Raw genomic sequence first — 24110 nt, 5'->3', positions numbered from 1 at the left:
AGAAAGAGGTCACATGTTCCTTAGAGATTGGGGAGAAAGGGTTTCTCGATGGTCACTATGTGAGTTGGATCCGGAAGCCAATGACGTTTGCATCTGATGTAATCTGTGACATGAGACGCAAAGCCATCTTTGGAGAAAGAAGGGAACAAAATAGGTTGTGACCTGAGGAGAATAGTGAATGGTGTGGCACAGGGCAGAGTCACCACAAGCTAATTCAGAGCATTCGAGATAAGGACAGGGCTGCAGTCTCAGACAGGAATAAAATAATCTCTGTCCATGGTACTTCTAAAGTCAATTATTGCTTCAAAATAGCATTCTCAGTTTCTCCTTCTCTTCCCTGAAATCTTAGACCTAGAATTTCAGTGTGGTTAATGTTATACTTTTCAATACAACATTTTGGACCATAGGAATTATGACTGAACACAGACAATGCAGGAGGATTGAAAGAAGTATCTACCTCCTCACCAAATGGAGTATAAACTCTTGACAACCTCACCAGTAACTTCTGTGCTGTTACCCTTGGGCCAGCAGCCATGGTGGTATGGCATGTCTCGTTATTCCCCACCTTGCAAAGAATCCACTGAACATCTCAGTCTTGATACTCAAAATGGCCTGTCCTTGCCTTCAAAGTCTGGATGCCCATTTCTCTGTATCTTAATTCAACTGGTTCAAAGGTCATAGAGGGAGGAAATTCAAAATTTCTAGAGTTGTGGGTGAAACAAGGTGAAGAGATAAGGTAAAGTAGAATGAGAAGAATTGTTCAAGGTGCTATAGAGTCAGAACATTGCACCCGAAAGTCTGTAAAGGGTAAAATGTACTCCACATACACATGTTTTGTGGAGTCCAATGGAATGAATAGTAGTATAAGATGGACACTTCCTTCTACTTACAATAGTCCTCAAGGCAGGATTTTATTGTAAGAGTTACATGGGCATTGGAACAAGACAGCTGTGGCTGTCTCTTACAAGATCCAAAAGGGATTGTTGTACCAGTTAGTACTGACAGAAGAGTCAACTTTAGACTGTTAAATACAGTAAAGGAGATTGAGTATTTTAGATGGAAGTCCAGGACCTGGTCGTGTTTTATGGTTGCTGGGGCTTGATTCAGTAGCTCAACAATGATATGAGGACCCAATTTCCATCCCACCTCTCAACCAAAGACACCAGATGACTGGCTATCATCCCCACATTACATGCTTCATTAGCCCTGTCCAGGTGGTGGACTTGAGCCACTCAGCGCATTCCATTGGTCTGGACACCATCATTGTTTCAGGAAAATATAAATTCTGTGCTGGTTAACTAGGGTAAGTTTTATTTTTATTTTTATTTATTTTACTTTATTTTATTTTATTTTATTTTATTTTATTATTTTATTTTATTTTAGAGAGAGAGAGAGAGCGTGAGCAGGGGAGAGTAGCAAAGGGAGAGAGAGAATCACAAGCAGACCCCATGCTCAGTGCAGGGGCTCGATCCCATAACCCTGTGATAATGACCTGAGATGAAATTAAGAGTCAAATGTTCAGCCACTGGAGCCACCCAGGTGCCCCAACTAGGGTAAGTCTTAGATTTAGATTCTGGGACTGGATCCTTCTACTGAATGAACCACTTAATTGGACTGCCTCTGTGAAGTCACCTTAGAAGAATTCATTGAGGATGGCAAGCATTGCAAGGCTTGGTAGATAGGTTACATGGAAGTCTGCAAGCTTTGAGTTCTTCATCTGCATTATGGAAAATGCCAGGGCTGATACAAATGTTGGATTTCATAAACGTCAGAAAATTTACCAGTGTAGTGCCTGGCATGCAATATGTTAGTTTCTTTTTCTCCCTCTTATAATGCAACAACGTCCTGAATAATGAAGCACAGATACAGAGTTGGGTGAAACAGTTTGCAAAGTACTTTCCAGCTCTCATATTTTATACTTCCATGAAAATTTGTGTCACTTTATTTGCATTTTATTAACTTAAAAACTCCGAGGACTTTAGAGCAATTTTCTTTTTTTTTTTTAATTTTTTTTTCAACGTTTATTTATTTTTTGGGACAGAGAGAGACAGAGCATGAACGGGGGAGGGGCAGAGAGAGAGGGAGACACAGAATCGGAAACAGGCTCCAGGCTCTGAGCCGTCAGCCCAGAGCCTGACGCGGGGCTCGAACTCCCGGACCGCGAGATCGTGACCTGGCTGAAGTCGGACGCTTAACCGACTGCGCCACCCAGGCACCCCAAGAGCAATTTTCAACCACTGATAGAGCTTCTTTTTTCTCCCGCCCCTTTTTCTTTTACTTTATACATTTTTATTATAAGAGATAGCATGTGTTATGCAATCTTTGCCCCATTTTTAAATGTTAAGCCTTAACATTTATCTGTGGGGGTAGTAGAAACAATTTCTCTTAAAGTCAAATTTTCTACTTGTGAGTAAAGTGAATTCGATGCAATGTTTGTACCCGTTTACTTTGTTGGTTATGAGAGCCATTTGTCATTTGTCACAAAGCTGGATACAACTGTGTGAAACAGAAAAAAAGAGGCAATGAAGCTAAACGGCATCCCATGAGAACCTTGGAGGAATTCGTAATCTCCTAGTTCCTCTACTTTCTGGTCTGCAAATTGAAGGAAGGAAGGAAGGAAGGAAGGAAGGAAGGAAGGAAGGAAGGAAGGAAGGAAGGAAGGAAGGAAGGAAGGAAAGAAAGAAGACAAACATGAATTATGAAGATTAAATAAGGAACATGAATGGCTAAATCAATTTCTGCCAAGATGGTATGAAAATAAATGATCCTTATAATCATTACCTCTAAAATTAACAAATTTTCTGTTTTTTTCCTAACTTTTAAAAAATATTTATTTATATTTTAGAGAGAGAGTCCAAGCGGGGAAGGGGCAGAGAAAGAGGGAGACAGAGGATCCTAAGTGGACTTCGTGCTGACAGCCTGATGAGGGGCTAGAACTCATTAACTGCAAGATCATGGCCTGAGCCAAGTCAGATGCTTAACTGACTGAGCAACCCAGGTGCCCCAACAAATTTGCTTTTAAAGCTGCTTTTAATTGTGTGTTGATGAATAAAATAAAATGAATTGATGCTGTTAGAAGTAAGAAAAGAGATTACTTTTAGAAAAGCAGTGACTGTATATCAGTTAAGCTCTCCAGAGATACAGAACTAGTAGGATATCTATATGTATGTGTATGTCTGTCTACATATATGTGTATGTGTATATATGTATGTGTATATGTGTATTTATATGCAGATGAATGTGTATATGTATATATATGTATGTGTATATGTAGGTGTATATTTATATGTATGTGTATGTGTATATATAGGTGTATGTGTATGTGTATATATATGTATGTATGTAGTATATGTATGTTTACACACACACACACACACACACACACACACACACACAAAGAGATTTAGTTTCAAGGGATTGGCTTACACATTTGTGGGAGCTGGTAAATCTAACATCTGTTGGATAGGCTAGCAGGCTAGAAATTCCTGGGCAGGACTCAATGCTATAGTCTTGAGGCAGATGAAATCTTAATTTTGTTTTCAAGGACTTTTACCTGCTTGCATGGGGCCTACCTATATTATTGAGAATGACTTCCTTTGTGTAAACTGAAGTGAGCGTAGGTGTTGACCATGTCTGTGAACCACCTTTACAACATCTAAATCATCGTTTGATTGAAGAGCTTAGCCAAACGGACACATAAAACTAACCATCACAGACTGGGAAGAAACATGAAGGGAACTTCTTCCAGCAATAAATTTATGATATGTATGTTTTTCTACAAAAATATTATACTTTAATAAAAGCTTTTAAATTTTATTTCTATTTTCTCTACAACCCAAATAAGGGAGAGCAAGGGATTTCTTCTCATGCAGATTTGTCTGGTGGCTGCTTCTGGGTTGAACAAAGAAGAATTCTGTGATTGCTTCCAATCTTGCTGGGTGCAGTTGTTGAGATCAGTCAGTGATAGCTTCAATAAACAGGGACAACATGTCACTAGTGTGTTGACCATCTCACTGGTTAGTACAGTTTAAAAGTACACATGGACTCTATGAAGTCCTAAGATACTTAGGAACTCTATGAATTTGTTATGTATTTTTAAAATGATGTTATTGCGGGGGTGCCTGGGTGGCCCAGTCAGTCAAGCATCAGACTTGATTTTGGCTCTGGTCATGATCTCATGGTTCATAGAGACACTATGCATTGTGTGCACTGACAGTGTGGAGCCTGGTTGGGATTCTCTCTCTCCCTTTCTCTGGCCCTCCCTCCCCCACTCACGCTTGCTCTCTTTCTATCTCAAAATAAGTAAATAAACATTTAAAATAATGTTATTGTTAATGATCTTTGTATAAGTGTTTAATTTAACAACACTTATTAAGTCATAAGAATCATTAACATGACATTCATGTCTAAGTACATTTATCATCACATCTGCTTTTTCTCTCGTTCTCTTCATTAGTTACAAATGATGAATAAAGTCTGGGGTGCCTGGGTAGCTCAGTGGGTTGGGTGTCTGACTTCAGCTCAGGTCACGATCTCACGGTTTGTGAGTTTGAGCCCTGCGTCGGGCTCTGTGCTGACAGCTCAGAGCCTGGAGCCTGCTTTGCATTCTGTGTCTCCCTCTTTCTCTGCCCCTCCCTTGCTTGCACTCTCTCTCTCTCTCTCACCCTCTCTCTCTCCCTCTCTCCCTCTCAAAAATAAATAAACTGACTGAGCCACCCAGGTGCCCCTGGAGTTTACACTTTTTCTTGAATATGTAGTTTGTCTTACTTAGGTATTTCCATTTTAAATGTGTCCATGCTTAGAATTGCCCCGGGGGAACAGCAGGCAAGGTTTTAAAGTGAACAGTGGTAATTTGAGAGATAAAATGAACCAAATGGGCTAAAGAAAATACAGAGGGAATATGGAGGGAGAAACTATGTAGAGATGTTTTCTGATTAAGTGATGTGTGTTCAATTTTTATTATGAAATTTAAGATTTATAAATCTCAGAAAATTTCATTGAAAGACTATTACTTTCCAAACCATCTTTACAGCCAATGAATATGTTGATGAATATCTTTACATTTTCTTCATCTCTGTTTCTCATTTCCCTCTCCCCCTCGCTGTACATCTATCTGTCTATCTATCTACCTATCTATCACCTACCATCTATCTATCATCTATGTGTGTGATATATACAGTCAAAAATTATACCTATTTCTATTTATATACCATTTTATATATTATTTTCCATTTAAAATTTTATAAGCATTATTCTATGTCAACTCAAATTCACATTTATAAATATTTGTGTTTCAAGGCACCCTATTGATATACTAAATTTCAGTTAAATATTTACCTCTTGCTATATATTTAATTCTATTCTAAAATTTTTGGCTATTGTGAATATTTATAAACAAAAGCCTTTCATCATTGCCTAAAGAGACATTCCTAGAAGTTAAGTCATAAAGTCAAATGCTATAGGCCTTTAGGGAATTAATGATGCAGATTGCCAAATTGTTTCCCAAAAAGTCTTCTTGTTACAGAGTTATTAACAACATTGTGTCTTTGTCCATCATTTTTAAGTCTCAGAAAGTCCTTTCCAAATCTAAGATGTATTATTCAGATATGTTTCCTTTAAAACATTTCCTTCTCTCTCTTTCAAATAAAAACAAAGTTTAAAAAATATTAATCATAAAATGTCTAGATATGGACTTCATTTCAATTAATTTTAGTATTAATTGATTTTAAGGGTTCTTATGACCGCCTTTGGGGCATCCACAATAGCAATGTCCACTCTCACCGCTGTTATTCCACATAGCACTGGAAGATCTAGCCTCAGCAATAAGACAAGAAGTAGAAATAAAAGGCATCCAAATGAGCAAGGAAGAAGTCAAACTTTAACTCTGCAGATGACATGATATTCTATGTGGAAAACCCAAAAGACTCCACCAAAATATTGCTAGAACTGATATTTGAATTCAGCAAAGTCTTAGGATATAAAATCATGTACAGAAATTGGTTGCATTTCTAAACACCAAAAATGAAGCAGCAGAAAGAGAAATCAAGGAGTTGATCCCATTTACAATTGCACCAAAAATTGTAAGATACCTAGGAATAAACATAATCAAAGAGATAAAAGATTGGTATTCTGAAAACAATAGAACACATATGAAAGAAATTGAAGAAGACACAAAGAAATGGAAAAACATTCCATCTCATGGATTGGAAGAACATTGTTAAAATGTCCATACTACCCAAAGGAATCTATACATTCAATGCAATCCTGATCAAAATAACACCAGCATTTTTAACAGAGTTAGAACAAACAATTCTAAAATTTGTATGAAACTATAAAAAAAACCCTGAAGAGCCAAAGTCATGTTGAAAAAGAAAAGTAAAGCAGGAAGCATCACAATTCCAGACTTCAAGCTGTATTACAAAGCTGTAATCATCAAGACAGTATGGTGCTGACACAAAAACAGACATATAGATCAATGTAATGGAATAGAGAACCCAGAAATGGACCCACAGATATATATCCAGCTAATCTTTGACAAAGCAGGAAAGAATATCTGATTTGGAAAAAAAAAAAAAAAACCCAGTCTCTTCAACAAATGGTGCTGGGAAAACTGGACAGTGACATGCAGAAGAATGAACCTGGACCACTTCCTTACACCATACACAAAAATAAATTCAAAATGGATCAAAGACCTAAATGTAAGACAGGAAACCATCAAAATTCTAGAGGGGAAAACAGGTAACAACTTCTTTGACCTTGGCTGCAGCAACTTCTTAGTAGACATGTCTCTGGAGAAATGAACTATTGGGACCTCATCAGGAAAAAATAAAAGGCAACCGATGGAATGGGAGAAGATATTTGCAAACAGCCTATCAGTTAAAGGGTTAGTATCCAAAATCTATAAAAAAACTTATCAAGCTTAACACCCAAAAACCATAATCTACTGAAGAAATATGCAAAAGACATAAACAGACACTTTTCAAAAGACATACAGGTGGCTAACAGACACATGAAAAGATAACATCACTCATCATCAGGGAAATACAAATCAAAACTACAGTGAGATATCACCTCACACCTGTCAGAATGGCTAAACTTAAAAACTCAGGAAACAGCAGATGTTGGTGAGGATGTGGAGAAAGAGGAACCCTTTTGCACTGCTGGTGGGAATGCAAACTGGTGCAGCCACTCTGGAAAACAGTATGGACGTTCTTTAAAAAATTAAAAATAGAATTAGCTTACAACCCTGAAGTTGCACTACTAGGTATTTATCCAAAAGATACAATAATGTTGATTTGAAGGGGCACATGCACCCCAATTTTTATAGCAGCACTATATCAATAATAGCCAAATAACAGAAAGAGTTTAAATGTCCATTGACTGACAAATGGATAAAGAAGATGAGGTGTGTATATATATATGCATATATATATATACACCATAAGAGACTCTTAAATGCAGGGAACAAACTGAGGGTTGCTGGAGGGTGTTGAGTGGGGGGATGAGATAAATGGATGATTGGCATTAAAAAGGGCACTTGTTAGGATGAGTACTGGGTATTATATGTAAGTGATGAATCACTAAATTCTAAATAAAGATTCTGAAATCTTTATTACATTATATGTTAACTAAGTTGGATTTAAATAAACATAAATTTAAAAGTCAAGTAAAAGAATAAGCCTAAAAATAAATACAATAATAGGCCTAATTCATGTTAATATAAATGAAACATACTTTATGAAAAATCACCATAGTTTCTAAAACTAAAATATTGGAAGAAGGGCATTATTTTACATTTTTGTACATCTCTGAAATGTCTTAATATATAGCGGCAAAATGAGAGGTATTTTAATAACCTTTTCAGATAGTTGTGAATGTTATTCTCTGATAGTATACCCAAACTTGACAAGTGGTATAGTTTTTTAAAGGTTAGTTATGATGTGGAATTTGGAACCATCAGTGATTTTTTTGAACTTTGTTAAATTAAAAACCACTTGTCTATCTTGTATTTTGAGTGTACCTTCTATCCATGCATGATTCTTTAACATTATGTGTTGGTCATTTAGGAAATATTGGCTCTTTGAGTTATAGAGAACTTCTAAATGTTAACATATTTAACCAATACAAAAAAAGTGATTGTGGTATTATTACTGCCTAACTTAATAAAAAAAAACTTTATACTTAAAAAAAATAAAGCTGATAGTTTCAATGTTTAGTTTCCTATAGTACTTCAAAAAAAATTTTTTTAACATTTATTTATTTTTGAGAGACAGAGAGAGACAGAGCAGGAGTGGGGAAGGGGCTGATAGAGAGGGAGACACAGAATCTGAAGCAGGCTCCAGGCTCTGAGCTCTCAGCACAGACCCCAATGTGGGGCTTGAACTCCCTAACCGTGAGATGATGACCTGAGCTGAAGTCGGATGCTTAATGGATTGAGGTACCCAGGTGCCCTTAGTTTCCCATAGTATATTTAAAGTATGATTTTCTCATCTTGAATATGGATTTTTTCATTCATTGTTCAGGATATTTACATTCACAGTTCTTGTTGTTGATGCTTTTTAAATTTCATGTCAATATTGGCTATAAATTCTTTGAAATTAAAAAAATAAGAAAAAGCAATGGCACTGTCCTAAGGTCTGGACACGCATGGTTTGAATTCTTACACAATGTCTGGGAGGTAATTAATTGGCTCTTGAATGAATAAAATTCCTTCATGTCTAGTGTTTGCCAAAAAACCAGATTGGTCAGTTTGTTTCTGGCCTCCCATATTGTCTAGCTTGTTTTTATCAGATTTCTTTCCTAAGATCTTGAGTTGGAGAGGTGACTGTTATCAGTATCCTGGATGAATTTCCTGTGTTTGGCAGTCTATAGTGGCTGTACTAGGCTGGGAAAATTCCATCTTTATTTACTAATCTGTGAACCCTGGAACCTGAATTAATTTATAGATATTTTGAAGTTATTTGAACTGTATGAAATTACTATAGTCCCCATCTACATTTGCTTAGTAAGAATTGATCTTGACATCTGTCCAGTTATGGACCTATATTCAGGTCCTTCTTTTTTTCATGTGTATTTCAATAGGCAGGTACAAGAGGATGATTCATTTTCTGCTTTCGAGGTCCCCACAGCCTGAAACAACTTTTAAAGTATTTATCCTTTTTCCTTTCTTTTCCTGTTCTTTAAATGTCATGTTATTCATAGAATGACTGAAAACAACTCTAATTCTTTTTCAAGTGCTGCCACAGAGATGTTACTGTGGTCGCTGTTAAAAAAAAATGTATTTTTTTTTTTTTTTATATTCGTATGATTGGTTGGCATCCTCACTGTGCCAGCCCAGAGCTGGTAGATGGATATGTATTTTCTCTGAAATTCAAGTTGTAATAAAGACACAGGCTTCCAATTTTGTTGTCGAGTTTCATTATTATGACTTGTAGTCAGGATAGACACTACAGTCTTGTAAAGAGCTAACTACAAGTGTCTGGCTGGCTTCCAACTGTTATGTCACATACATGCTAAAAACAAGCCATCATCATCCTTAACACATCCTCCTAATTCTCCTTTCCAAGGAGATCAGGAAATATGTTCATGTTGAATGATCATTTCATCTAAAAGATTTTAAACCTCATAGTTTTCAATAACACTTCATAGCCATTCACAAGGCTTCCAGTTACTCTAACTCATTCATTCGGTACATATTTAGTGACTACCTATTATGTTCCAGGTAAAAATCTCATAAGGAGAAGATTCAGTGATGAAAAAGGCTAACAAGGCCACTGTTCTCACGGAACTCACATTTGATTGAGGAACATAGGCAATAAAATGTAAACAGATAAAGTCATTTCACAAACTTTAAGTGTTACAAAGAGAGGGTGATGGAATGCCTAGGGAGGGGAGGCACCATTAGATGAGGTGGACATCAAGTCCTCCTCAAGGAGATAGATTTTGGCTGAGGCCGAGATTATAGGAAAAAGCAATTCACACACAAATGGGAGATTTCCAGGCAGAGACATAGTAGTGAAAGAAGTCCTAAAGCAGGTACAATTTTTGTATGTTCAAGGAACAGAAAAAGCCCATAAGCTAGAAGCATTGTGGCAGAAAGAGACCCAAGTAGTGGATAAAATTGGAGGGGTCAGTAGAGGCCAGAGCATGCAGGATATTTAGCCTGATAAGGATCTAGGATTTTAGGTGTGATCATAAACTATTGGTGGGGCTGGGGGGGGGGGTGGTGCTTAAAGAGAAGGGTGTCATAATCTGACTTACAAAAATCACATTAGCTGATCTGTGAGAGAGGGACTAAAAGGGGGAGGGGAAAGTGAAATTGGGAAGTAGGAGATTAGGGACAGTTGCAGAGCTCTGTGATGTTGGCTTGTACAGCCCTGGAAAAGGGAAACAACAACAGATGGAGAATGTGTTTTCAAGGTAGGACTGACAGCATCTGGTATCCAGAGAACTGCTGTTAGCTGAGAATAATATTCACCTTTTATTTTTCAAATAATATTAAAAGAAACTTTCAAGGAAAATACTTGCCTATTTTCCCCACCAATTTTTTTTTCTGTATTACATATCTGTTTCAATCTATAGAATGTCTTTCTTTTTTTATTATCATTATTTTCTTAATACTTTCATATATATTATTATTTCATTTGGTCTTTATCCCAATCCTGGGAGACAAACAATGGAGGTTCTCTTATTCCAGTTCTTATAAAGAAACTGAGCTTAAGATAGAACAAAATGAGTCACCCAAGACTGCCTGCCTCGTAAAGCAATAAATTGGGATTCAAAGCCCGATTCATCAGGTTGGTTTTCCTACAGTATAGCCCAGTTGAGTATGAGAAAGAGATTAGATGAAATGGGTCTCCGTGTTACCCTGCCATTGGCAATTGCTTAGAAGTACATCATCATGCCAATTGGAATGGTTCTGTGGAGGCAGGGTCAAGAAATGTTTTCTCTTTTCTACTTGTCAGAGCTGCTAAGACACTGAAATGGAGCATTTTCCTCATTATCCATTCCATCGTGCTGTGGCTATGAATATTCTTTTTAACTCATTGCTTTGGGCAGAGGTCTTCAGAAAATAAGAATCCACAAGAGAATGAACCTTCGGGAAAAGCCTTCGGAGTATTGAGGGTACTCAACAAGGAGAAACAAGAGTAATCAGCGTTCACCCCAAAGCTGTAATCAGTTATTACGCTCAAGAGATCAGTTGTAGGGAGAAAATTAAAAACAATAAAAGTGATACTCACCTTAAAGTCACGGTTATCTCAAAAGAAGTTAAATTTCACGAGTAAAACTTGGTTATCTCTGAATAACCCACCTACTCTTAGATAATCTGGTTCATAAAACCCCAAATTTCCTAGAAATATGAATAAATTTGCGATTATCTCTTCATTTGGCAAGAGAGAGCAAATAAGTGTTTCTCACCAAAAAGTTTATTATTTTATTATTTATTATTTTACTATTTATTTTTAATATTAATTATTATTGCCAAATTTATTATTATTTTTATTGTTTTTAAACACTCAGTAAAGAGTTACTTGATACCTTCTATATGTGAGAGCCAGCACCAAAGTGAACAGATTCTATTCTTGCTCTCTCTTTCCACTCTACAGTTGCTGGCCATCTTGCTGTTCCAGGAGGCATGCATACTCTTCAGAGCTTAGCTTTAGCATATGCTGTTCCCTCTGCTTCAACCCTCTTTCCTCAGAATCCTATTTGACTCATTTTCTCACCTTCTTCAGATGTGCCTCAAATATCACCTTCCCAGTGAGGGCTTCTCTGGCCATCCCACCTAAAATTCCTAAAATTCCCTCCCCATCCCCAACTACCACAACACAAGAATTTCATATGCCCCTCTGTCTTCCCCAAAATATAAGCTTCATAGGGACAGGGAGTTTTGTTTTGACTGTATCTCCAAGACCTAGGACAGTATCAGACATGTGGAAGGCAGTAATGTATTCTGAGCAAATGAATGAATGAAATTAATCCCTGCATCAAAGAGCTTGTAGCTTTAACTGGAAATCTCTATTCAATGCGAATGGTGCCACTGAAAGGCCAACACAGGGTGTAATGGAGCATGGCGGAAGTTTCTAACTCACAATGGGAGTGTGGGTCAGGGAAGCCTGCTGGGAAGAGACACTGCTAAACTGATATCCAAATATTGACTAGGAATTAGGCAAAAGAAGGATACTGGATAAATTGCAAAAATTTGACTTAGATATGACCATAGCCATTAAGGAAGGCATGGCTGCTCATCTAGCTAGATGCATTAGCTTTGACAAGTACACATCCAAAAAATAAAAATAAATATCTAAAAACACCCTTGCATTATCATAAGACATCATCATATTTAAAATCACTTGAATTGTGATATTTACAGATGAGATACTGACATGAACTCATTTCTGGGATATCAGTTTATAAAATCGCCTTTGCTTGGTTTAGGGTCACCAGTCTATCACTTGAGAAGGTCTTAGTTCTCTTACAGACTAAAACTTGTGTTGTCTGGAACCTTAGGTATGTGATCTGAAGCATGTGTTACAAGTTGAGATTCAGATCAAAACCATAGAGTTCCTAACTCTTTTTGTCTTAAATCATTTATTAATTACTATTTTTATTACATAATGAATGCAACCCTGAAAGAACAAATACATTGTAAAGGTTGATGCACAATTAGAATAACATTGTGAAGCAACCAAAAGTTAGGTAGGAAAAAATACTGTTATTGATTCCTTTACTTTAGTTTGCACATAAGAGAGAAAACATTGGTTCTGCTTTCGTTTATTTCAGCATCTAACTGGGAATGGCATCTTCTATCAGCATTGAGAGCTGATCTGTTAGCTGAATCTCAGTTCCCTAGGGAACTGCCCAGTTGACATACAGTTCTTAAGTGAAAAAGAACTAGAATGCTTTGGGAAGTAAGAGACACCAAGGAGAAGTAAAAGACAATGACCTCTGCTTTCTGGCTCCTACCCATCTAGAGGGACTACACTTTTCTTTGTGGCAGAGGCAGAAAACAGAGGTCTTGTTTACATAAGTGGATCTTCCAGCAAAGAACGAATTGCTCTTTTTGCAGTGGTAAAGGAATAATGTTCCAGTTTCTGCTTAAAGAAACAGAGAGCATGCCCTTCTGCAGATAGCATTGTGGCTGTGGGCCACCCCACTCCATGTTGTTCCATGGCTCAGCTGGTTTCCTTGGTAAATTGGATTGCCCCCAGCAACCCCAACTTCTCAAACTGTTGTCTTTTGCAGAGTTTGCAGGTTTAAATCTTTCATGTTGAAAGAGGCCAGCATTTTAAATGGAAAACCTAAAAAAAAATCATGAGAATACCTTTAACGTTTCAAGTTTCAGGAATTATTTTTCTAATGTTTATTTATTTATTTTTAGAGAGAGAGAGAGAGTGTGTGTGTGTGCACAAGTGGGGGAGGGGCAGACAGAGAAAGAAGGGGAGAGAGAATTCAAAGCAAGTTCCACGATATCAGTGCAAAGCCTGACTCAGAGCTCAAACTCGGAAACAGAGATCGTGACCTGAGCCAAAATCAAGAGTAGGACATGGAACTAACTAAGGCACCCATGTGTCCCAAGAATTATTTTTTTGCCTCTGACACTCAAATGATGTTTTCTTAGAATAGTGGTTCTGAACAGTTTACATTTTTCTTGAGTTGTGCTTTTTAAAAAAAAAGTTTATTTGTTTGTTAATTTTATTTATTTATTTATTTATTTATTTATTTATTTATTTACATACAAGTTGGTTAGCATATAGTGCAATAATGATTTCCGGAATAGATTCCTGTGATTCATCCCCTATGTATAACACCCAGTGCTCATCCCAACAAGTGTCTTCCTTAATTCCCCTTACCCATTTAGCCCATCCCACCACCCACAACCCTTCCAGAAACCCTCAGTTTGTTCTCTGTATTTGAGTCTCTTATGTTTTGTCCCCTTGCCTGTTATTATATTATTTTTGCTTCCCTTTCCTTATATTCATCTGTTTTGTATCTTAAATTCCACATATGAGTGAATTCATATGATATCTGTCTTTCTCTGACTAATTTTGCTTACCATAACATCCTCTAGTTCCATCCACATAGTTGCAAATGGCAAGATTTCATTCTTTTTGATTGCCGATTAATACTCCATTGTATATATGTACCACATATTCTTTATCCATTCATTTGGGCTTTTTCCATACTTTGGCTCTTGTCGATAGTGCTGCTATAAACACTGGGGCATCTGTGCCCCTTCAAAACAGCACACCTGTTTCCCTTGGATAAATACCTAGTAGTGCAATTGCTGGATGGTAAGATAGTTCTATTTTTAATATTTTGAGGAACCTCCATACTGTTTTCCAGAGTGGCTGCACCAGTTTGCATTCCCACCAATAGTGCAAAAGCATTCCCCTTTCTCCACATCTTCACCAGCATCTGTTGTTGCCCAAGTTGTTAATTTTAGCCATTCTCAACAGTTTACATTTTTAAGTTACCTGGGGCACTTAAAAAAAAATAACCGCGCCTGCGTCCTTTCCCCAGAGATTGTTATTAGCTGATCTTGGAGTGATCTGCTTCCATCTTTATATCTCGGACATGATCAACCACCGACAATATCGTATAATGGAGTTGAGGGAGTGGTATGTCTAAAACAGAACTCAGAGTACTTGGCTTTAGTTGCAGACTACCACCTTCTACCCACGTGGCCATCTTAGCATCCTCGAGCCTCACTTTTCCCATCTTAAAAATGAGAATACCAATATCTCCTTGTTCTTGGAGTCCACATTTGTGTGTCAAAGTAAAAAATATATATAGTTTTTAAAATACTTTGAAAGTGTGCTTTAAACTGTAATGGATGTGATACTTAAGAATATGGGTGAAAATTCAGGTATTTTAAAAAGTGTACTATTTGTTATTTTTAACTGCCATGTATTCATCTGTTTGATCTTGGGACCATGGGCAGGAGGCCCAGACTCATTTCCATACATGATCTGATCCAGGCCAATCAGAGGATCCTTCACTAAAAGGATGGAGAATTTCTGTGGTCAGGTTTCCGTTCAGGTGCAGAGGCAGAACCCAGACCTGTCTGCCCTGAGATCTTGTCCTGGCCTTGACCCCAGTCTGTAGAGGTGCCCAAATTTCCAAGCTTCATTCTCACTTCATCATCTTCTTCTTCTTCTTTTTTTTTTTCTGTTACACAGTTGCAACTACTCTCCTTTACAGGAAACTGAAGTGATTCAGCCTTGACCTTTAGCAAAGGGCTCATTTCCTTGACACATCCTCAAAGACCCATGTTCCCTGTAGGCTCAGGCTGTCTGAGAAGGACAGGGAGGGCTGCTACTCCCCCACCCATCACACTGCTGGCTGACCTGACTTGGCTTCATTTCTTTCTTCTTCATGGGCTCCTCTGAATGTAATCCTTCATAGTGTGCCTTCATTTAAACAGTCCAGGAAGAGAGATAATGATGTCTTGGAGGCAGAGAGCAGGAGAAATCAGGAGTTTTCCTGGTGTGTTAAGCATTCCATTAGGGAAAAAAGGCTATGGATATGATAGAGCAACCAGTGTTCTCCTGGTTCCAGCCTTGGATCCATCATTGTGTGACCTTGGATGAGTAATTTAACCTCTTTGGGTCACAACATCAACATCCGTGGATGGGGCTCCTAAGTGTATTGTGTCAAACAATTAAAAGTGTTATAAGTTAAGTACTTTGTAGATACTAGAAATTTTTTTATACCAGAAACTTTAAAATGTTGAATAATGATGATGATGAAGAGGAGGATAAGGAAGAAACTGGGCTGTGCACTTAGACTGAAGAATTTTTGTGTGTTTGTTTTAATTCCAGTAGCTACTTCAGATGGCCTAGAGGCAAATGCTTTTTTGAATCAATATTCAGTGTCCATATTCACTCAGGAGATAATAGAGCACAGAGCTGTGGGTTGCTAGGAACTTTCCTATTAGTGAATCTTTTGTTCTTCTAAGAAAAGGAATTTATTTTGCATCAAAGAGAATTTATAATTAGTAGGCTGTGGTCCTCTTGCTTGCGGAAAGTGTTTCTCTTCCTCATCATTCTGTTGCATGTGTATGCACACGAGTATACACACATACACGGGTTAATTAATGCTAAATCTATCATCAGTAAAAAAAAAAAAAAGGCAAACAGCTTCAGCACCTTCTATGCAAAAACTGCTTATTGTTACCCAGCACAACACATTATTATGAACTTTTTCTCACACAAAACCTTTGTTTTATCTGTTATGAAGCTCTGTTTGGAGAATTAACAAAAGGACATGTCCTCAATTTTCAGCTTCTATAAGTTAAAGCATAGTTTTTGTCGATTCTGATGCCAACCTGGAAAGAATATATCATATATTTTCCACTGGGCAAGACACACACTGCAAAAATCTATCAGAATTTGATAACAAGAATGTGTGGTGAGGTTATTAGTGATGAACTACTCCACCTCCCCTCATATTCGCCTGGGTCAAACCTGTATGGATTCTGGTTGTTGTTCGAGAAGACGGTGTTATAGTTACAGAGCAGACATTGTTCAAAGCGTGGGTACTTCAAGAAAGTGCCCGCAGGGTTCTTTTGTCTGAACTTAAACAGAGGGTGAGGTAGGGTATTAGGAATTAGGATGTGTGGAGTTTTCTTAGGGCAAGGTTAGTATCTGGATGGTCCTGGGGAGGGAAAAGAGGCTTAGAGATAGAATATGAGAGATCATGGGGGCTAAGCTGGCCCAACATTATGCAAGAAGCTGAGAGTTCATGAAGGCATAAAACAGAAGTACTTGAAGTCTTAGATTGCTTTTCCAGGTGTGTCTGTGTCCTTATCTAGGCATAATAGCTAATGTTCCTGACAGATGAATTTGACTTCTATTGTCTTGGAGGCCTTGGGCAAGTCACTTAAAGTTGCAGTTTCAAAGGTGAGAATATAGTACCTACAGGGCCGGCATATATGATGTGACAGGAGAGTTCCTGAAGGTTATAATCTAATTCAAAATGCACAGAATTCAAGACTAATCCTGAAAAGTGAGGCAAGGCATTGATTAAGCCTGGAGCCAGGCGACCTGAATTAAAATTCTGCTTCTGCTACTAACCTTTACTTTATCTGCAAAATGGGGACAATAATAGTTCTACCACATAGGATTTTATTGGAAAAATGAAGGGGATGTTGCCGATGAAGTGCTTAGTTAGTATTAGCTTTCATAAATATTCATACATATTCATAAGTATTTCATACTTGCTTTCAATAAGTATTAGCTTTCATTCTAACAATTATGATTTTCTAGCAAAATTGGTACATGTGACCAAAGTATAAATACTATTTAAAACTATCTAGGCTTGTCATTTAAATTAGGCAATTCTTCATACTTTTAAAACTTGAGAGCCATTTACTATATTTGAAATTTTGTAAATAAAGTGAGGCTGTGTTGATATTTTTATATTAAGTGATTTCAAATTTGCATAATTGAAATTTGCATGACTCTAATTTTCATAAAATGTGACTAGCCCTGGATCTCACTGGGCTGTTGTGAGCATTAAATATGCTAATGTACACCAGTCTGACTTAGCTCAAGGCCTGGAATTATTAATAATGATGATCTCCAGGCAGTGAGAACCAAGATTGGGCACTTGGGATAGAAAAAAGGGACTGTTTCTCCATTATAACTTGCAATAATTCACCTAATAATTGACTCTCCTTCTCTTCCAGCACAGAACTGATTTGTTAGGAGCATGAGGGAGGGACTTGATAATTATTGCCTACAGATCTCCATGCCAGGGGGTGTTTCAGAAAACTAGGGCAAATTTATGAACTCCATCAGATTCTCTTCAAATTCCACATCAAGGGATTGAGGACATATAGGATGTTGTCTCTTCTCTAATACTTAAACAAAAAAGCATGCAAAATTGTAGATCTTAAGAGGAAAGTGTCTTAGTATGTAGTGAAAAATCCTCAGGACTCCTGCTTTGTATCCCATACTGCCCCTGATCAATTACGATATCAGCTTTTAGTGTAGACTCCAAAATCAATTTACTGTGGACAAAAGTCTGCTTTAGGTTTATGACAGACTCCAAAGAGAATCTGTCTGTCTCCCCATAATTAAATTTTATCTATCTATCTATCTATCTATCTATCTATCTATCTATCTATCTATTCTTTATTTGTTTATCCATTTATCTGTCTATCTATCATCTATTCTTTATTTGTTTATCCATTTATCTACCAAACATATATTAAGATTTTACTATATGTTAAGCACTGTGTTAAGTTTTGGAGAAAAAGAAAAACAAGTGACTGGGTTGCAGACTTTAAGCACACACACAGTCCAGAGTGGGAAGAATTGATTGTCACTTACAATAGAAGGTAATAGTAAGTTCAGTGATACGGGATGCTAACTCAGCCTTGGGGATGAAGGAAAGTTCATTGCAAGGAGTTATGTCACAGCTACTGGGAAAACAATGACTTCTGAAAGATCCCAGAAAAATAAGACTTGTAGTGAACTCTCATAGTCAAGTTGGTCTCTAACACTTGCCATTGGTAAAGATTAAAGCTAAAAATGTATCAGGTCTGCAAAGAACCAAACATTAGTCCATGTTCAAGTTCAGATTGTATTTTAAAAACAAGCAGGCAACAATTTGTGAGGAAAACTGCAACCACAAGATAGCAAAACCAAAAGTGACAAGGACAGTGAAAATCATATTAATTCAAAGCCCAGCAGTACCTAGAAAATGTCATGGAAATTAATTCTGGTTCTTTCCCTAATTTTGAGTCTAGAAACTGAACTTGGTTTGCACAATTTTGGAAGAAAAACAACTACCCTACAGTTATTTGTTCATCTATTTGCTCAGTAAATATCTTTTTTATCACTACTATGTGCTAGATTTTTGCTGGGGATACAGCCATAGTCAAGATAGTCAAGAAGGGTGTGGTTAATGCCAACCAAAGTGGTCTAGGATACCAAACCACTTGTCATATTGTATTAATATAATGATACAAGGGTGCAAGTTGTTTACCTTGGGTGTGGAAGTAAGACACTAGGAGAGAACTCAGGGACCTGTGTAGGTGATCATTGAGTGCAGATGGAATAGAAAACTGGCTGACCCAGGTTAGGTTAGTGTGATTAGTAAATCATGGCTTATTGGCAAGGATAGGAACACAAGATGTTGGAAGAGTCTTGGGTGAGTTGTGTTCAAATCAGGACATCTGAACAGACTGCTCCTTAAATATGGTTGATTTTATTTTCTCAGAGTAGGGAGAACAAAGGAGGCAGCTAACAGGGAAGTACCCCCAAACACTTGATCATGATATTAATCATCTTACGTCCTCAATTATACCTTGAGCAATGAGTTTCATTATCTAGATAACTTCCCTTTCTAAAGGATCTTGGGCTTTCTGCTAATTTCTGACTTATTGAAACATAGGGACATTCTATTTAAAAACAACCTAAGGCAATGGTAAAATGTAAACATCTATGTAGTTTTTATCTGAGAACAGCTTTTTTTTTATAATTGTTAAGATCTCTCTGAAAATGACTTCTCAATTTGGAGGCCTAACGATATGTTTGATTTCCTGGCCACACTGGGAGTATCCCCCCTCTACCACCACCACCCCCCACACAAACTCTTGGCCAAGGGATCTAAAGAGGGATTTTCAGACCAAAGGATATAATAGAAGACAACCTTGCAAACAAATTTCTGATGCCATGTTTCATTAATACCTTTCAATGGCAGCAGAAAGGAGTGGTGTCAGAGTGTAATTTCACTTACAAAGTCAAGCAGAAAATGAATTTCTCATCGTGGGAGTCTGTACGGGTGAGCATGACTGTTTGGAAGCCAGCTTCTGAAATCACAGGAGCCAGTTCAGGGGAGCATTAAATTACCACAAAAAGGAAAACAATTTGCATCATTGAACTGTAATAGGAGTGGGGGAGGATTTTACATGACATGCAACCTTTTTAAAAGTTGTTTTGTAAAAGACAACTTTAGAGTTGTTATCATATTACACGAATTCTAATTTCCTGGATCACCATTGATGTCCAATGAATGATCAGTCAGGTCTTAAAAAATATGTGAGAATATTTCTGTTAGTGATGATTAAAATAACTGAAAATTGGTACACACTCTGGGTCTCACAAGATGTACCCAAGACCAGGCTGAACTCTACCTGAGGTTCTTGATGGTAGAAAGACTTCTTTATGGAATACCCCACGAAGAAGATTTTGGATTTGGGATCTTACTCTTCCAGGTTAAAATCTCAACTCTGCCATTTACAGGCTGTATGCCCCAGGAGAGCTTGCCAAACACTTTGAGCCTCAATTTTCTTACCCGGAAAATGGAAAAAAGAATATCTATCTTATAATTTTGAAGTTAAGATAAATGAGGTGGCATTTATAAAATATTAACACAGTGCCTTACTGACAAATGATGCCTATTTACCTCCTGTGGTGTCTTTTCACATATATTATAAGGGTCGGGTCTACCACTTATTAAATTAGGTGCTTCAACAGGTGAGTCCCTGGAAATCAAGGCAAATGGCTTAGGAAGCATCTTCATTACTTCAAGGACAGGGCATGAAAAAAGTAGAATGATCAAAGTCAAGAGCAAAGAATGTGAAAATAAGATAGATTGAGAATGTAACACATTAACGTTCCATTGAGATTCATTACTGTGACTTTTGCAAAGCTGATCTTGACCACATAATTTGAATCATGAGACTTAATGACCATCTTCACAAAGTTCCTAGATTCTTAAACTGTATTGAATATCACTGGATGGTAAGTTCCTCCCTTTGTCTAATGACAAAGATATATGGGTTTCCAGATTTCAGATGTCCTTTTCTTGGACTTGCTTTCCCCAACTGGTCTGACAAAATAATGTTCCAATAACTCCAGTTATTTTCTGCCTTGTCTTATCTGATTAGGTTGTTTTACTCTCTATTGCAAGTCACAAAATATAGGCCAAAAAATAATGGCCTCCCTGTAATTTTTTTCTCCACATATGCAGTCATGGTGATCTGAAGCAACAAAAATAATCGGAGAATGATGATTCTGTGTGTAAAACCTTCAAATGGATATACTAAGAATAAGATTCAAGCTTCTTTTAATGGACTTAGTAAGGCTCCTATCTATGACCTCATCATCTCCCATTCTCTCCTTCAGTCACCATGCTCTAGCAATGTTGGCTTTTCTGCCCCCAGATTATAGTCACCAGCCTTGTTCTGGCCTTAGACTCTTTGCTTCACAATCTGTGCTCTTCCCAGAGGCTGGCATGACTGGCTGTTTGTAGTTATTCATTTCCTAGTACAAGGATTTATGCCTCAGAAAGACCTTCTTTAATCTGAAGTAGTCAGCCTTTCTTTCATTCCATTATGTCTTCTTCTTAGGATGTATCAGTATATGAACATGTTTATTTATTTATTTGAGAGTGAGAGAGAGTGTGTGCATGTGTGCAAGTGGGGAAAGGGCAGAGGGAGAGAGAGAGAATCTTAAGCAGACTCCATGCCTGATGCTGGGCTTGATCCCATGACCCTGGGATCATAATCTGAGCCGAAATCAAGAATCAGAGGCTCAACTGACTGAGTCACCCAGGCACCCCTATATAAACTTATTTGCACTATTGATTTGTTTTCTTTGGATCATCCGTCTCCATCCCTTTCCCTCCACACTAAACACAAGTTCCATAAAGGGAGGACATCCGTCTCCACTGCTTAGAGCAGCCCATATCACTTAATGAATGAATGAAATGGATGAATTTTTCTCTATTGTAAACTACTGCTGGCGGTTCTGTCTTCAGAACTGGTTCATAAACACATAAATCAAAAATAGTTTAGTGGAAGAATAGAAAACCAACTAGCTACCCCAAAGTTGTCCTCTTCTCCCCAGCAGGGATAAATGGGCTCTGGAGTAAGAATCAGAAGATCTGGCTTCCAGCCAGGGAATTACCTGTTTACCCCTTAGGCAAGCTATTTCACTCCTCCATGCTTCTGCTTCTTCATGTATTAATGAGGAAGTAGATAATTTCTTTTTTTTTTAATGTTTATTTTTTTTTGACAGACAGAGCATGAGCGGGGTGGGGGAGGGGTGGCCGCAGAGAGAGAGAGGGAGACACAGAATCCGAAGCAGGCTCCACGCTCTGAGCTGTCAGCACAGAGCCCGACGAGCCTGGGGCTCGAACACCCAGACGCGAGATCATGACCTAAGCCGAAGTCGGGCACTCAACCAGCTGAGCCACCCAGGCGCCCGGAAGTAGATAATTTCTAAGGTGTTTTCTATTCTCGACATCTTATGATTTTTAATGAAAATGCTGGAATTTGGCAGTTGATGTCATGGCAGATATTTATAAATTTTGTATGACAACATGGATGGACTTTGAGGGAATTATAGTAAGTGAAATAAGTGAGAGAAAGGCAAATACTGTATAATTTCACTTGTATGTAGAATCTAAAACAAAAATAAAAAATAAAAACACAAAAACAAAGAACCAAGACTCATAGAACACATTGGTGATTGCCAGAGGTGGAGGATGGAGACTGGACAAAATGAGTGAAGGTGATCAAAAAGTACAAACTTCCAGCTGTAAAATAAATGAGCCATAGGGATATAATACACAGCATGGTGACTATAGTTAATATTACATATTAATAATAGTATTGCATATTTGAAAGTTGCCAAGAGAGTAGATCTCAAAAGTTCTCATCACAAGAAAAAAAATGTAACTATGAAAAGTGATGGATGTTAGTTAGATTTATTGTGGTGATCATTTCACAATAAATATAAATATCAAATCATTGTGTCTTATACCTGAAACCAGCATAATGTTATATGTCAATTATACTTCAGTAAAAATATTACCTGTGAATGTTGTATATGCTGGTCCTATATTAACATATCTCACAATTTCTAAGAAAAAAAATTTAATGCTTGCATGAGATTGAAGTTAATGGATAGATTAGCTATTGTTGAAATCTCTGGAGGTGCCTGGGTAGCTCAGTTGGTTAAGCGTCCAACTCTTAGTTCTGGTTCGGGTCATGATCTCATGGCTTTGTGGGTTCAAGCCCTGCATTAGTGCAGAGCCTGTTTGAGATTCTCTCTTTCCTCTCTCTCTCTGCCCTCCCCTATTCGTCTCTGTCTCTCTCAAAATAAATCAATAAACTTGAAAAAAAAGAAATCTCTGAACTTTGCCATGGTTTTATGTCATGAGTTTCTTACAAATCTCTAAGTACCAGAATGAGAGATAGGCAGCATCTTCTGCCCAGAGGAGACAACCAGACCTCACAGGTAGTGTCTAGAATTTTCATTACATCTATCCAAATAGCACTGTAACTTACAGCCATATTGCTTATAGAAGGTGGAGACAAAAGTGCTAGTTAATAAAAAGCAGTCTTTCCACTTTTCAACAGACTCCTCTAACACTATGTAGGTAAACCTATAAAAAGATATGAACGATTCTAATACAGTCTACACGGCAGGGTTCTAATTGCACTTCTACTGATAAGTAGTTGTATGTCCTTTGACACTTTGGGCTGTGGTGAACTCATTTTTGAAATAATCTCACAGACCGTACAAATTCCCTGAAATTGTAATTCCAACTTCTAATTTCTCTGAGTAAGTATCTACAATAAGCAAAAATCATGGAAATATATGCATAGAAATCTATTAAAGAGAAGAAACTGGTCAAAGAGAAAAGAAATTACATCTAAATGTATCTGTTAAGTATACCAGCCTTCTGCAGGTGGAGGAGAGGCTGAGAGACTATAGCAGGTGTTTTTCCTGCCTCTCATGAGAGGAAATTTAGTGCAGGGCAGCCAGAATGCAAAATCATTATTATGGGCCAATTGTTCAGTGACTTGTATAAAATGAGTTGGTTATTTGTCCTAAGGAGTGATCTCTACAGTAAAGGATACAAAGGGGTGCCTGGGTGGCTCAGTTGGTTAAGCGTCCAACACTTGACTTTTGATTTCGGCTCAGGTCATGATCTCAGGGTCGTGAGATCTCTGGGTCATGAGATCGAGCCCCGTGTTGGGGTCTGTGCTCAGTGTGGAGCCTACTTAAGATTCTATCTCCCTCTGCCCCTCCCCTGCTTGAGCTCTCTCTCTCTCTCTCTCTCCCTTTCTCCTCTCTCTCAGAAAA

The 24110-nt window shown here is 37.6% G+C and overlaps 1 long non-coding RNA gene across 1 annotated transcript in view; it reads right to left on the bottom strand.

The window, feature by feature from the left end:
- Positions 1–12762: 12762 nt before the first annotated feature.
- Positions 12763–24110, bottom strand: part of LOC109491730 — a 31420-nt gene continuing 20072 nt past the window's right edge. The window contains exon 3 of the long non-coding RNA XR_006585582.1: positions 12763–13301. This is a non-coding gene — a long non-coding RNA (uncharacterized LOC109491730). The remainder of the gene's footprint in view (positions 13302–24110) is intronic.

Source organism: Felis catus, chromosome C2, assembly GCF_018350175.1.
Source record: "Felis catus isolate Fca126 chromosome C2, F.catus_Fca126_mat1.0, whole genome shotgun sequence".
Taxonomy (NCBI): Eukaryota; Metazoa; Chordata; class Mammalia; order Carnivora; family Felidae; genus Felis; species Felis catus.
This window is presented reverse-complemented; position numbering and strand designations above follow the sequence as displayed.